We start from the raw sequence: 12640 nt of genomic DNA, 5'->3' as shown, positions 1-12640 counted from the left end.
ATAAAAAGCAATTACACTTTTTTAAGATGTTGACCACTGACTAACAAAATAAAGAATATCAAAAATATTTTTTCTTATAAGGGTGCACTACACCAAATCCTTCCGCATTTGGTGTAACCCTTCATAGTAACAAAAAAAAATAGCACCTATGCGAAATATATCGGCGTCCCGAGGGAACCAAATTTGAGTGACTCTTGGTTGTTTTGATAAAAATTATAGAATAGGAGCTCAACATTACATATCTGTTCAGAAAATTTTCTGAATCGAATGTGCATGGGTAATAGGCCCTCGGAACAATATCATGGCGAACTGGTAAGGCGGCGAGCGTGTCGGCTGAAATTCGGGATGGCGCTGTTCAGGAGTGCGTATCTCTCAAGTTTGTCTTAACTTGTCCCGAAAAATTAAATCTAAATAAAAGTTTAATCTTTATTTAAGACATTGGTTTGATCAAAATATTAAAAATGTTGTTACATGGGGTAGAAAAACAAACTTACTTTCTTGTATTTTCCCGTGTATTTCAATGGGACGATTATTTAGTGGTGTGTGCCCTTTTGTTGTGTAAATTAGAGACAGCTTGTAGTCTATAACCTCTACTACACATGCAAGCATGTACATGGACTATGTGGGTCCTATGAAGTTTGCTCGCAAGTGGTTTACAACCTGTTGTTGCAGAGACTATTAGTTGGTTTCCTGTTCTGGGCGCACAGCACTAAATAAAGTCCCATTTAAAATATACATGAAAGTATTAAAGTTTGTTTTTCTTGACCACATGAAAAACCATTTTTTTATATTTTGGTGGCACCAATGTCTAATTTAATTTAAAATTGGTTTTTTGAAACAAGTTACAGAGACAAGCTTTTGAGCTACGGGGCGGGACCTGAACACTCAGCACCACCCCCGGGGCACCACCCTTATTTTCAGCTTGCACAAACACGGATCAGCCAAGTTTGATATAAAATTGCATAGATTGAGCCCATATTTATTGGTCGAGCTATGAGTTTTAAACTATACTAGCGGGTCCCCGCTAGATGAATAAATGGAAGCGTTCACTCAAACAGGAGGAATTACGTACTGTACAGGTAGACTCATTGAAAATTCCTCATTCCTTCCGAATCATCTTGGTAGTCTAGTAACCCCATCCCGTACCCTAAACCACAACCCCGTACCCGTAGGACCTATAATCCATCCAAAGTAGGCATACGTGTCCTTCTTTCTTTTTTTTTCCCTTTACGCCTTCGTAGGCTAATCCCGTTATCCCGTATCACCATAACCCCGCATAAGTTGGCTAAGCGCCGCTACGGCACACACATGCGCATGCAAGTCAAGCGGCGCGTGTCGTAGTACGCCAACGCTAACGGCGCGGTTTATGCTAGACATGTGGATGCGTTGGTTGGCATAGGCCAGTAACAAACTACCGCTATAAATTTGCCCGAAAAACTCACTTTTTTACTTATTTTGAGGCCAATACTTGACCATTTTCAACCAAATAAACTTTAAACACATTGTCGTCTATTCCTCATTCTTAGTCAGTGGGAGTGGTCTAGTTCGTAGACACATTTCTGATTGGACAATCGCATGATTTCGGTGCCGTCTATCAGTCCGTAGACGCACCCCACGCCATCATGCGTCTTGATAATGCGTAACAGCGTGTAGAGGTGCGGCGTATGTATCGCGCTGGATGCATAGACTAGTCGCGGAATCTGCGAACGCTCTAGCAGTACGCGCAACAGAATACGTGAAGTTGTAAACAAGTTTCGTTCATTTTATAATGAGGGAGTTTTTATGACGGTAACTTAGTTTTTGCTTTAAAAAATTGTTCACAGTTATTAAAATAATATTTAACTGACTAAGAATGAGAATAAGCGATAGAAATTTTTATTTTGCCTATCCTCTACCTATGATATTTGACAGGCAGGTCCAATATTTTTATCGTAGTGGATACCGCTGCGCGGCATCCACTACTCAAAAATATTGGACCTGCCTGTCGCCTATCACACGGTAGAGGATAGGCAAAATAAAAATTCTATCGCTTATTCTCTAAATTTCAAGTGTGTGAATTTGGCGACATTTGGATCGAAACTGACGGAGCTGGTTCGTTCACAAATATACACACCCACAACATTCCCCTATTTATAGTAAGATTGGACGAGACGTAGTCAAGTCCAATATTTTAAAACTCATAGCGAGACCAATAAATATTGGGCGTAAAGCATCCAATTTTATCATTATTATGTTTTGGATCCAATATTTTTACACATTTGGATTCAACAAAACATAATGCACGCTACGGGATGCTGTACAGAATCACAAATCACAACATTTGACACACCATTACATTTTTTCTACTAACAAATCAGCTCATATCTCCGCACTGTATATCGTGCGGAAGACTCAAGCTCATTCATCTGTAAAGAAATGTCCTTGAGCACGAGAAATAGGGAAATAACAAAAAGCAAGCCTCCGAATCTCTGTGTGAAAGTTATGGAGCGTAAACTCTCTCATTTGCATAACAAGGAACCACTAGCTTTCATAAGAGCCAACGCCCTTTATATCAGTTTAGTTGATCGCCGGATTGTCATGATATGGGGGCTGCCATGGGGTGCTAACAGCACGTCCGTTAGCACCCCGACTACGCGATCAGTATCATACTCTATTAAGGTTTCATTTGGAGTAGAAATTTTCATTAGGAGAAAATTCCTTGTACAGGGAATCCATACCGTAGTAGCTCTGCACAATGGTATGGGATACAAAAAGCTAGTGCAACGCAATTGCATGATTTCAATTAGAATTTTGAACTAAACTAGAGCGATAACCGCACCATAGCTGAACCATGTGGCTTTGGCAGTATATTGTGGTAGGTCTATACCACTGTCATCATTGCATTTAAATTTCAGCTCAATTGAAGCATTTTGAAAACTTGACATTTGACCCCTTTATTGCCCCTTAATGACCTTAAATGAATTTTAAAATATTTTAAACATGTTTAGAATGTCATAAGGATCATTGAGTTTAAATTTCAGCTCAATTGGAGCATTTGGGAAAACTTGACCTTTGACCCCTTTATGACCCCTTAATGACCTTAAATGAATTTTAAAATATTTTTAAATGTTTACAATGTCATAAGGATCATTGCATTTAAATTTCAGATCAATTGGAGCATTTTGAAAACCTTGACCTTTGACCCTTTATTTCCCTTAATGACCTTAAATAACTTTTTAATGTTTTAAACATGTTTAGAATGTCTTAAGGATCATAGCATTTAAATTTGAGCTCAATCGGAGCATTTTCGGTTAAAATGACCTTTTTTGACCCCTGTGACCTCAGGATGACCTCTGATGTTTGGAAATATTTTTATTATATTCTTTATGTTTTCCTCTTTCATATGACACTACTCATGGGGTCATACCTTCGTGGCATTTAGAGATATGTCCATTTCAGACCAAATGGTTAGTCAGTAAGCTAGTAAGCTAGTAAGTAAGCTAGTAACATTCACTCATATAGGCTGATACCATTTCATGGTTCAGCAAAAATACAAGGCTCCTGAGTCCTGTAGCTTAAATAGTTGCATGTTTGTCATAATATTAAGTACACAGCTTCTTGTGCTTCTTGCCTAAACTCCTATGTTTAAAATTGTAATTACAGTGGAAATTCCAATTGAATGAACACAGCCTGACACAGCGTGACAATTTTTAGCATACACTGCCAGCGTATGCGACTGTGCGCGAGTCATGCGGAAGTGAATCCAATCATGCCAACGCTCGCGCTCTCCTGATTGGTTAGTATTGTATCCAAGGTTGTGTGTTCGCGTTGTAGTTTGAAATAATGCGATACGATCGCGGTTGGATCGAGTACAGCTGTTGAAAGCTGTGTTCATTCAACTCCATTATTTATCCAGAATAAATAAAAATTCATTATAATAAAATGCAGTAAACCTTTGACGAGCGCGTATTGTAAGGATACATCGCGTATTTACTGCGTTGCACGCACTTGTCTCTGATTGGCTGCTAAGGCGATATGTTGTTGCTGAGTGGAAATTTATGAATGAACTGTGCACCGTACGTGTTGTTAGCGCCGAATTTGCAACATCACAGTAGTCGCGCTCGTCAAAGGTTTGCTGCATTTGAGTATAGTACATGATCCAAACCGGCGCACCCAAATTAAGTATTTCTTGGCCAAACTGGAACATGTGCGCTGTGTCCATGTAGTGTAGGCCTACTATAAAAATAATAGTTTCTCGATCATGAGAGCTCAATAGGCACGCAATGACAATTGCGTCGACGTACAATGCCTACCACACACGTCTTGGGTAGCGCTGCATTTACTGTGCGTGCACAATCGATCGCGCTATCGTGTCATTCCACTATTCTTGTGACATTACTCAGTGCACGCAGTACATTCCACTCATCGCGACCACCCTAAGCCAGGCTAGGCCCAGGCATGTGGGAGATGTAGCTAAAATAACAGTTTCTTGATCATGAGAGCTCAACAGGCATGCAATGGCAATTGCGTCGGCATACAAATTTTCAATGCCTACCACACACGCTTTGGTTAGCGCTGCATTTCCTGTGCGTGCACAATCAATCGCGCTATCGTGTCATTTCACTAAACTTGCGACATTTAATACGCAGTGCATGCAGTACATCATACTCTCAGTAGTTTCTCGATCCTGAGATTATGAACGTACTGCATCCACTGCGTAATGTCGCAAACTCGCAAGTTTAGTGGAATTACACGATAGCGCGCATGCGCGATAGATTGTGCATGCACAGGAAATGCAGCGCTACCCAATTGTCATTGCGTGCCAATTGAGCTCTCAGGGTCGAGAAACAAGTTTTATTCAGATTTCCTTAAACAATTATGCGTACTGCTAGCCGTCCAGCGCGTATTATTTGCACAAGGTCCAATGCACACGCTTGACGTCGCGCACGTATACGCGATAAACGCGATAGTTAAGCTGTCAAAGGAAATCTGAATAACACTTTATTAGGCCCTTCGCACTTGATTATTAGTTTCCTGTTAAAGATTTTGAAAAAGGGACGAGGTGACTTTTAATTATTAATTATCCTTTATTTTATTTTTTTTTATATATAGTTTGAACTATTACAAGCAACTATTGACTCGTTTTGACTAGAGTGGGCATTTAATTATTTCACAAAAATTTGATTTTACAAATAAGTGACTGTGAAGGTGGAGTTGTACTCTTTGTTCATTCATTAGGCAAAAAAAAAATTGTTTGTTTGTCCATAGAGGCTTATGAAACAGTTGGGTCGGTAGGTCGGATTTTTTTTTTTTTTTTTTTTACAGATATTGCACTTGAAACTGATAATTTGAAGACTGGTAAAGAAGTCAAAACACACAGCACTTTACTGGTTTAACTCTTGAGCAGGGTTCGATTTAGAGGGGTTTACATGCACAAATGCATGTAACTTTGGCTCTGTGCATGTAGAATTTTGCCTGTGCATGCAAAATTTTGTGTTATTCAGCCCATTTTGAGGAAAAAACCTGAGTTGTGCATGTAAATTTTATTTTCTAAATCGAACCCTGCTCTTGAGATGGTTCTGCATGTTATACTGTTCATTTTCTTTACATTTTCTTTCTTTAAATTTATACTAACCACTGTTTTACTAGTACAGTCAACATAAATTAAAAAAAAAAAAAAAAAAAAAAGACACGGTCGGGGACAGAGTACACGGTCGGTCGGTTTTGGACAAACAAACAATTTTTTTTTTGGCCTTATTATCAGGGCTGTCAACTTTTTGGAATTGCTTGGCGTGAGACACAGACGTACCGGGATTTGCCGACTCCAATGTTCATTTTGTACCATGATTATTTGAGCCACGGTAGCTCGAGAATGTGAAAAGCGGGGGGGTAGGAGCAACAAATTATTCATGACGATCGTGACATTTTACTCATTTTCCAGCTTTTTGCGTGAGCTTTACTACCTTGGCGTGAGATTATACTACCTTGGCGTGAGACTGTGAGAAAGTGACCCAATGCGTGAGACTCACGGCCAATGCGTGAGAGTTGACAGCCCTGTTATTATTGTTGTTGATATTATTAAACTTAAAGTCAGAAAATGGCAAGTAGAAATAGTTGAAAGTTATTTTAAAGGATAAAATAATTAATTATTTTGAGATTTAAAATTTTGGATGCGGGCGGTAAACAGGAAACTATAAATTTACAGTAATTTCTTGGCCAAACTGGAACATGCGCGTTGCGTCCATGTAGCGTACTAAGCGTGTACGCAATGTAAGGCGCGTACACTTTCTTCTGTACCACGCTATATTCGCGTGTGTTTATCGCGGAGCCACTAGCGTTTATAGTGTTCCAGTTTGGCCAAGAAATTACTGTAAATATTATAATAATCAACAAGGGCGAACCGAAGGGCAAATAGAATAATGATTAAATTCTTGTACATCGTGGAACATTCACATGTTCAAGTACGCTTGTTACGCCGCGACTAATCATGCTAAAACAAGAGCGTACAACGCTACTCTGCGCATCCATATTAGCGATGTTATCTGCGCACAACAGCTTACGTCAGTTACGACGCACATCAGCCGCGCAAAGAGTATGACTGTATGTTCCACGATGTACACAAATTAAATAATTTTTCTAATTAATATTTTCTTGATCATGAGAGTATGAATGCACTGCGTAATGTTTTAGCTATAATTGTATCTGTATCTATAATATTTTCAGTAATTTCATGGCCAAACTGGAACATGCGTGTTGCGTCCATGTAACATACTAAGCGTGTACGCAATGTAAGACGCGTGTATGCTTTCTTCTGTACCGCGCTATATTCGGCGTGTGTTTATCGCGGAGCCACTAAGCGTTTATAGTGTTCCAGTTTGGCCAAGAATTTACTGTAAATATTATAGCTGTATCTGTATCTGTCTTGTCATGTACAATCACCATCTCTGGTTGTCGCATACGTTGGGGGGTCATGTGCAAAGTCGCGGTTAAATAAAGTGGGCCTTTGAAGTCAGTTTGTTATGTACATGGTCATGGTCTCGCTTACAAGGAGGACAAGGTTACATTTTTCATGTTTTAATTAGCATTTCACAATTTGTATGGAACCAAATAAAATCAATCAATCATCAATCATTCAACAACTCCTCCTATACCTTTGTACAGGAGCCAACCGTTGTTAAACCGTGATGAATCCACACTTTTACTGTAGCGTATACGCGAACGAGAGCGAGATCACGCGTTACGCGAGAGCGCGTAAAATTCGTCATGCTTGGAACCTTTGTGCGTATGCAAGCTTACAAGTTGAATTCAGTATTTTCAGATAGCGGCTAAATTTTGCCGTTTTATTCTGTAGTTTTATTGATGATATTAACAGAGAAATCATCGAAGTTTTTGTAAGGCTTAGTGACAATGATTAACTGACATTTCCCCGTGAAATAATCGTGAATTATACGATCCTTAGCTTCTTTTCGTTGTTGAAAGGATTCAATCATGTTTCACCGTTGTTCATCACCGTTTAACAACTCGCGTCCGGCGCGTCTGCGTGGTTTACTTCGCTCGGGCAGCTAAAGCTGCACTCGCGAAGTAAACCACGCAGACGACGCGGTCGCATCGTTGTTAAACGGTGATGAACAACGGTGAAACATGATTGAATCCCTAAATCAATTTCACTTGAACTTAAAACTGAAAATTACTCACCTCCATGCCTCCTTTATACGGACATTTCTTGAACAAGCAAGCAGTAGGCTAGCTAAAAAGTACAAGACCACGACTTCAAATAAATGCAATCCATGAATCGAACGGACCATCCTGATTCTCACCCTAAATCTACACAACCCGGACTTCACTGTATTTTTGTAATCATAATTTCACCGTCAAGCATGCAAGAAATGCGCCGGGGACCCACCGGGAAACACGTCTAATCTTGATGAAATGTTATCAAGAAATGCGTGACGATTTTTGCTTTTTTTTCAAAACATTCGATTCGTGTCGGCGTACGCGTACCGCGTAACAAGGCGCACACAAAAGCAAGGCTCTAATTGGTTAACGAGACCGTGGCAACAGGGAATAAAGGCCAAGTAAAATAAATAACATGTATATTGTCTCCGTTCTCACCGATTTTTGGAGATTTTCAAATATTTTTCTTATTTGCTCAAGTTACTTTGTTTCTAAAATTGTTGTAAGGCAGGGAATAAGTCCAAGTAAAATAAATATTCCCATGTTATTGTCTCCGCCGATTTTTGGAGATTTTAAACTATTTTTCTTATTTTTCTTATTTGCTCAATCAATACTTTGTAACTTTTAAAAGGCAGGGAATTAGGCCAAGTAAAATAAATTACACGTTTCTGGTCTCACTTTTTTCTAAATGGAGATTTTCGAATATTTTTTGTTATTTTTCAAGTTACTTTGTTTCTTCATGAAAAGACATGTTTTAAATTTTTTTTTTTTTTTTAAATAGGGGGGTTACAAAACCCTCGTTTTGTTAGGCCCTATTTTAAAAAAAAATTATTTTAAAACATGTCTTTTCATGAAGAAACAAAGTAACTTGAAAAATAACAAAATATTAGGGGCCTCCACGTTTTTAATAATATTTTTGACAGAGCAATTGCAATTTTGGATTTTGGATTTTAGTTTTTACTCAAAAATGAATACCGGTAGGCCTACCACAAATTGGTACCGTACAGTTTTTAAACCACTGCTTCCCAACAAAACCAATTAGGCCTAGGCCTATATTTCTAATTAGGCCGAACTGATTTAGGGTTCCCCTCTCCACCTAGAACTTAAATAGGCCTAGAGATTTTTAAGGGTGCCCAGGGGTTAAAAATAGCCTGACCAAACTTAGGCCTACCTCGCATTTGGGCCAACTTAGTGGTCAGAGTAGGCCCTAGGCCTAGGCGGCTAGGCCTATATTCCATGAAGAAAAAAATAAAAATAATTGATCTTCGCTGTATAGGCCTATGGGCAAGTTGTTATTTTTTGTGACATTTGACCCAAAATTAACCAAGAATATGCCCTAGGCCTACATCCTTGTTCACAAAGATCGATTTTTTTTTCTGAATAAAATTGTACAAATGCTCATTTTTGGTCAAAAATCCCAATTATTGCGTCAATTTCGAGGAAATTGGACCTTGAGAGACTATTATTTCTTAGTTCCAAATATAATTACGGTACTTAGGCCTATTTCTTAACAAATTGACACCAAATAGGCCTATGACTAAAAAAATATTGCTGTTTGGAAATATGACCGTTTAAAAAAAGATATATAGGCCTATCACAGAATCTAATTCTGTATGGATTTTTCATTTTTAGGGGGTGGAAAATGTAGGATTGTGATGAGGGACCAATCAAATACCGGTATTAGATTCATTTAAAATCAAATCTTTAAGACTTAGAGAATAAAGGTAGGCCTATTGTTTTCAGCTGCTGGAGTGCATCTATCGTCTCATATATTTAACAGGATCTACAATATTAATTTAGAGTGTAGGCCTACTCCCAGGGTGTGGTGGAAGGGAGCAGGGTAGAGTGGTGGGGTAGGGTGCAGGGCAGGATAGTAGGACGGAATGGTAGGGTGTGGTGGGGTAATTAAGGGTGGGGCAGGGTAGGGTACGTGGACGTGACAGGATAAGGTGTAGTGGGGGTAAGGGTGATCAGTGGCGTAGATTTCTTTTTGACATTGGGGGGATGGGGTTGGAAAAAATGTCTGGCACCTTTTGGCGACAGAATAAGGGGAGGGTACAAAAGCTAAACTGGTGAAATATTGTGCAAAAGTAGAATAAATTCGGGCTTTTGGGGCTGAAATGGCCAAATATGAGGTTAATTTGGTCAGAAACCCACATACAGGCGTCAACATGGGGGGGGGGGGGGATTGTGGTAAGGATGTCCCCATTCACCCCAGATTAGATAACATTTAGGCCTGCCTGAAAAACATTTTAAAAACTAAAATTATACGGTTCGTAATTAAGGTGGTCCCCACACAAATTTGTGTAAAAAACGAAGGTTTGTAATTACAAAATAAGCAAAATGCAATGAATTTATCGGTCGAGCTAGAGTTTTCAATTATCACACGAGATTTGAAAACTCTAAAAAAACAGGTATCATGCGAAAGTATCCATCCAATTATTATGTTTTCAGAATTTTTTTTTTGATTTTTAGCAGAAAATACAACTTTTGGGAAAAACATGATTTTTGATCAAAGATGTGATTTTTGGTCAAAATGTGATTTTTGGTCAAAAAGATGTTTTTTTGGTGAAAAATGTGATTTTTGGTCATGGCATGTCACAATTTTCAAAAAAAAATTTGCACATAAAGTATATGAACTATGCACTCTATGAAGAGGTTACAGATATGAAAAAAAAACCTGTAGCTCCAGGCGACCGACGGATACACAATTTATCGGACAGCTAGGTTATGTACAAAGGCATGATGCAAGATTCTGAAGACATAATGAAGTTAATCGCTTATTGAATTGGAGCTACACAGTGAATTAATGAATTTGCTTCTGCCCGAACAGCCAGCTAAACAAACAACTATAGGCAAACATTTGGATGATAACATGAGCCCCACATGTGCGAGGGCCAAAAATGGGAGCTCCGAATGACCCATAATTTTAAAGTTCCAGCTCGTTCCTTGCATTTCTTGCTTTTTACAGCCGATTTTCAACCAAAAAGAAGACCCTTGATATTGACCATTTGCAGCTCCAATCCACCTGCTATTACCCGTTTGCAGCTCAAAACACTCCTTTTTACCGGTACAATGTCACCTCCCAAAGACCCACCACCTCACAATTCTGGGTGAGCATACATACCAAATATTTGTAATGTGCCCCCCCCCCTAGAATAATCAGAATTTATATAAATATTTGATTATTATGGGAATTTTGGGTCAATAGGGACAAAATTGGGCCAGTAAAATCATACCTTTGCAAAACATTTGGCGCAGGGTTCGGATTTTTGCCGGCAAATTGGCAAAAACTGGCAATATATATCACATATAGTCACTCAAATATTAAAAAGCAACACAGAAAGCTCATAAACAGTAACCCAAAAAACCTTTAATGAATCATTTGACTTATTTTTTTGTCTCAACAAGTCCTTAAAATGAAAAAAAAATTTGAATTTGATACATGTTTGTGCCACATTTCGGTTAAATGCATTTCAGCAATGGAAACGCATGCCTTTAATTTCTTAATATGCTACTTATAATTACAAAATATGACTTGTTGCACTCAGCAAATTACTTTTGTAACTTTATAATTTGTTTGGAAATGAAAAAACTGGACTATAAATCACTTTTTTAGTTTTCGCCATTTTGCCGGCAAAAACTGTTTTTGCCAAGCGGTTAAAACCGCGCTTTTTTCCACCTTGCGGCAAAAACCTGCGAACCCTGAGTGCATGTGGGATGTTACTTCTACAGGTTTGATAGAGACAATAAAACACAACATCATTTGCTACACACTGTTTTAAGACTATAGCTACATCAATCCCATGTAGCATATCATTTATTAACAATTTCAAATGTTTGTATATTTTTTTAATTAAATTATATTGATTCAAAAACTTCTCCCACATCTAAAATTACAATAAAGTGTATTGGGCTACTGTAAAGGGGATATTTTCATGAGCAGTTATTTTCATGATTTTAGAGTAAGAGAAACATTTTTATGATAGTTATTTTCGCGATTGCCAAGTTCTGTCCTATACTTGTAACACATTGTTGCATATATTCGCAACATGTTATTTTCACAGTTGGAGCTCCAATCGCAGAATTCATAAAAATTAAACCCCCGTGAAAATTTCCCCTTTTACAGTATTCAATTGAAATACATACACCCCCTATGGAAGACATGATCTTGATCTTCCACACAGGGAGTGTGAATTTCAAATGGGATTACCTGACATGTGACTCCATTTTGAAATTTACACCCCCTGTGTGTAAGATTAAGGTCATGTCTTTCACAGGGGGTGTATGGGTTTCAACTGGAATAGCCCAATTTTTACAAAGCTAAAATTTCAGCCAGATAAATAGACTTTAAAAAGGGAAACAAGTACATTTCAAACAAGTACACCAACTTTATCCATATCACACACAAACATCAACTACTTGAATTCTTATCAGGGGCGTAGTAAGAGCACCAGGGCCCATGGACAAGGAGCAGTGCACGGGCCGCTTTTTAACCAGGGCGGGATTTACCTTATGGGGGCCTTGGGCCAGGCCAAAATTTGGAAGCTCCGAACTCACGTGCTGAGGAAGGCATGCAGTGGTCAACATGCATGCATGGTCAAGTTTTGGTTTACGTATAGAGGGGGACTAACATATTTTGTTCCGATGTTACTAGGACATTTCAGACTATTTTAGCCCCAGATCAACATGAATTTTGCTATTTGAATGCATGCGAAGCATGGAAAATTTTGCCGTATTTTGACCAAAAAACAGATATTGGGGTTAAAAGAAAGATGCATAGGGCAATTTTGGGGCCCCCAAAGGGCCCTGGAGCCGGGCCCATCTGGCCCAATGGTAAATCCGGCTCTGTTCTCCATTATCAGCCCTTACTTAATTTTCGCTTTTGTGTTCGGGGCCCCTGAACCCTCGGGGCCTATAGACATCGTCCACCCTTTCTCCCCGCTTGCTATGCCTCTGATTCTTATCAAATTTAAATACTATAAAT

Source organism: Amphiura filiformis, chromosome 13, assembly GCF_039555335.1.
Source record: "Amphiura filiformis chromosome 13, Afil_fr2py, whole genome shotgun sequence".
Taxonomy (NCBI): domain Eukaryota; kingdom Metazoa; phylum Echinodermata; class Ophiuroidea; order Amphilepidida; family Amphiuridae; genus Amphiura; species Amphiura filiformis.
Note: the sequence above shows the minus strand (reverse complement) of the source record.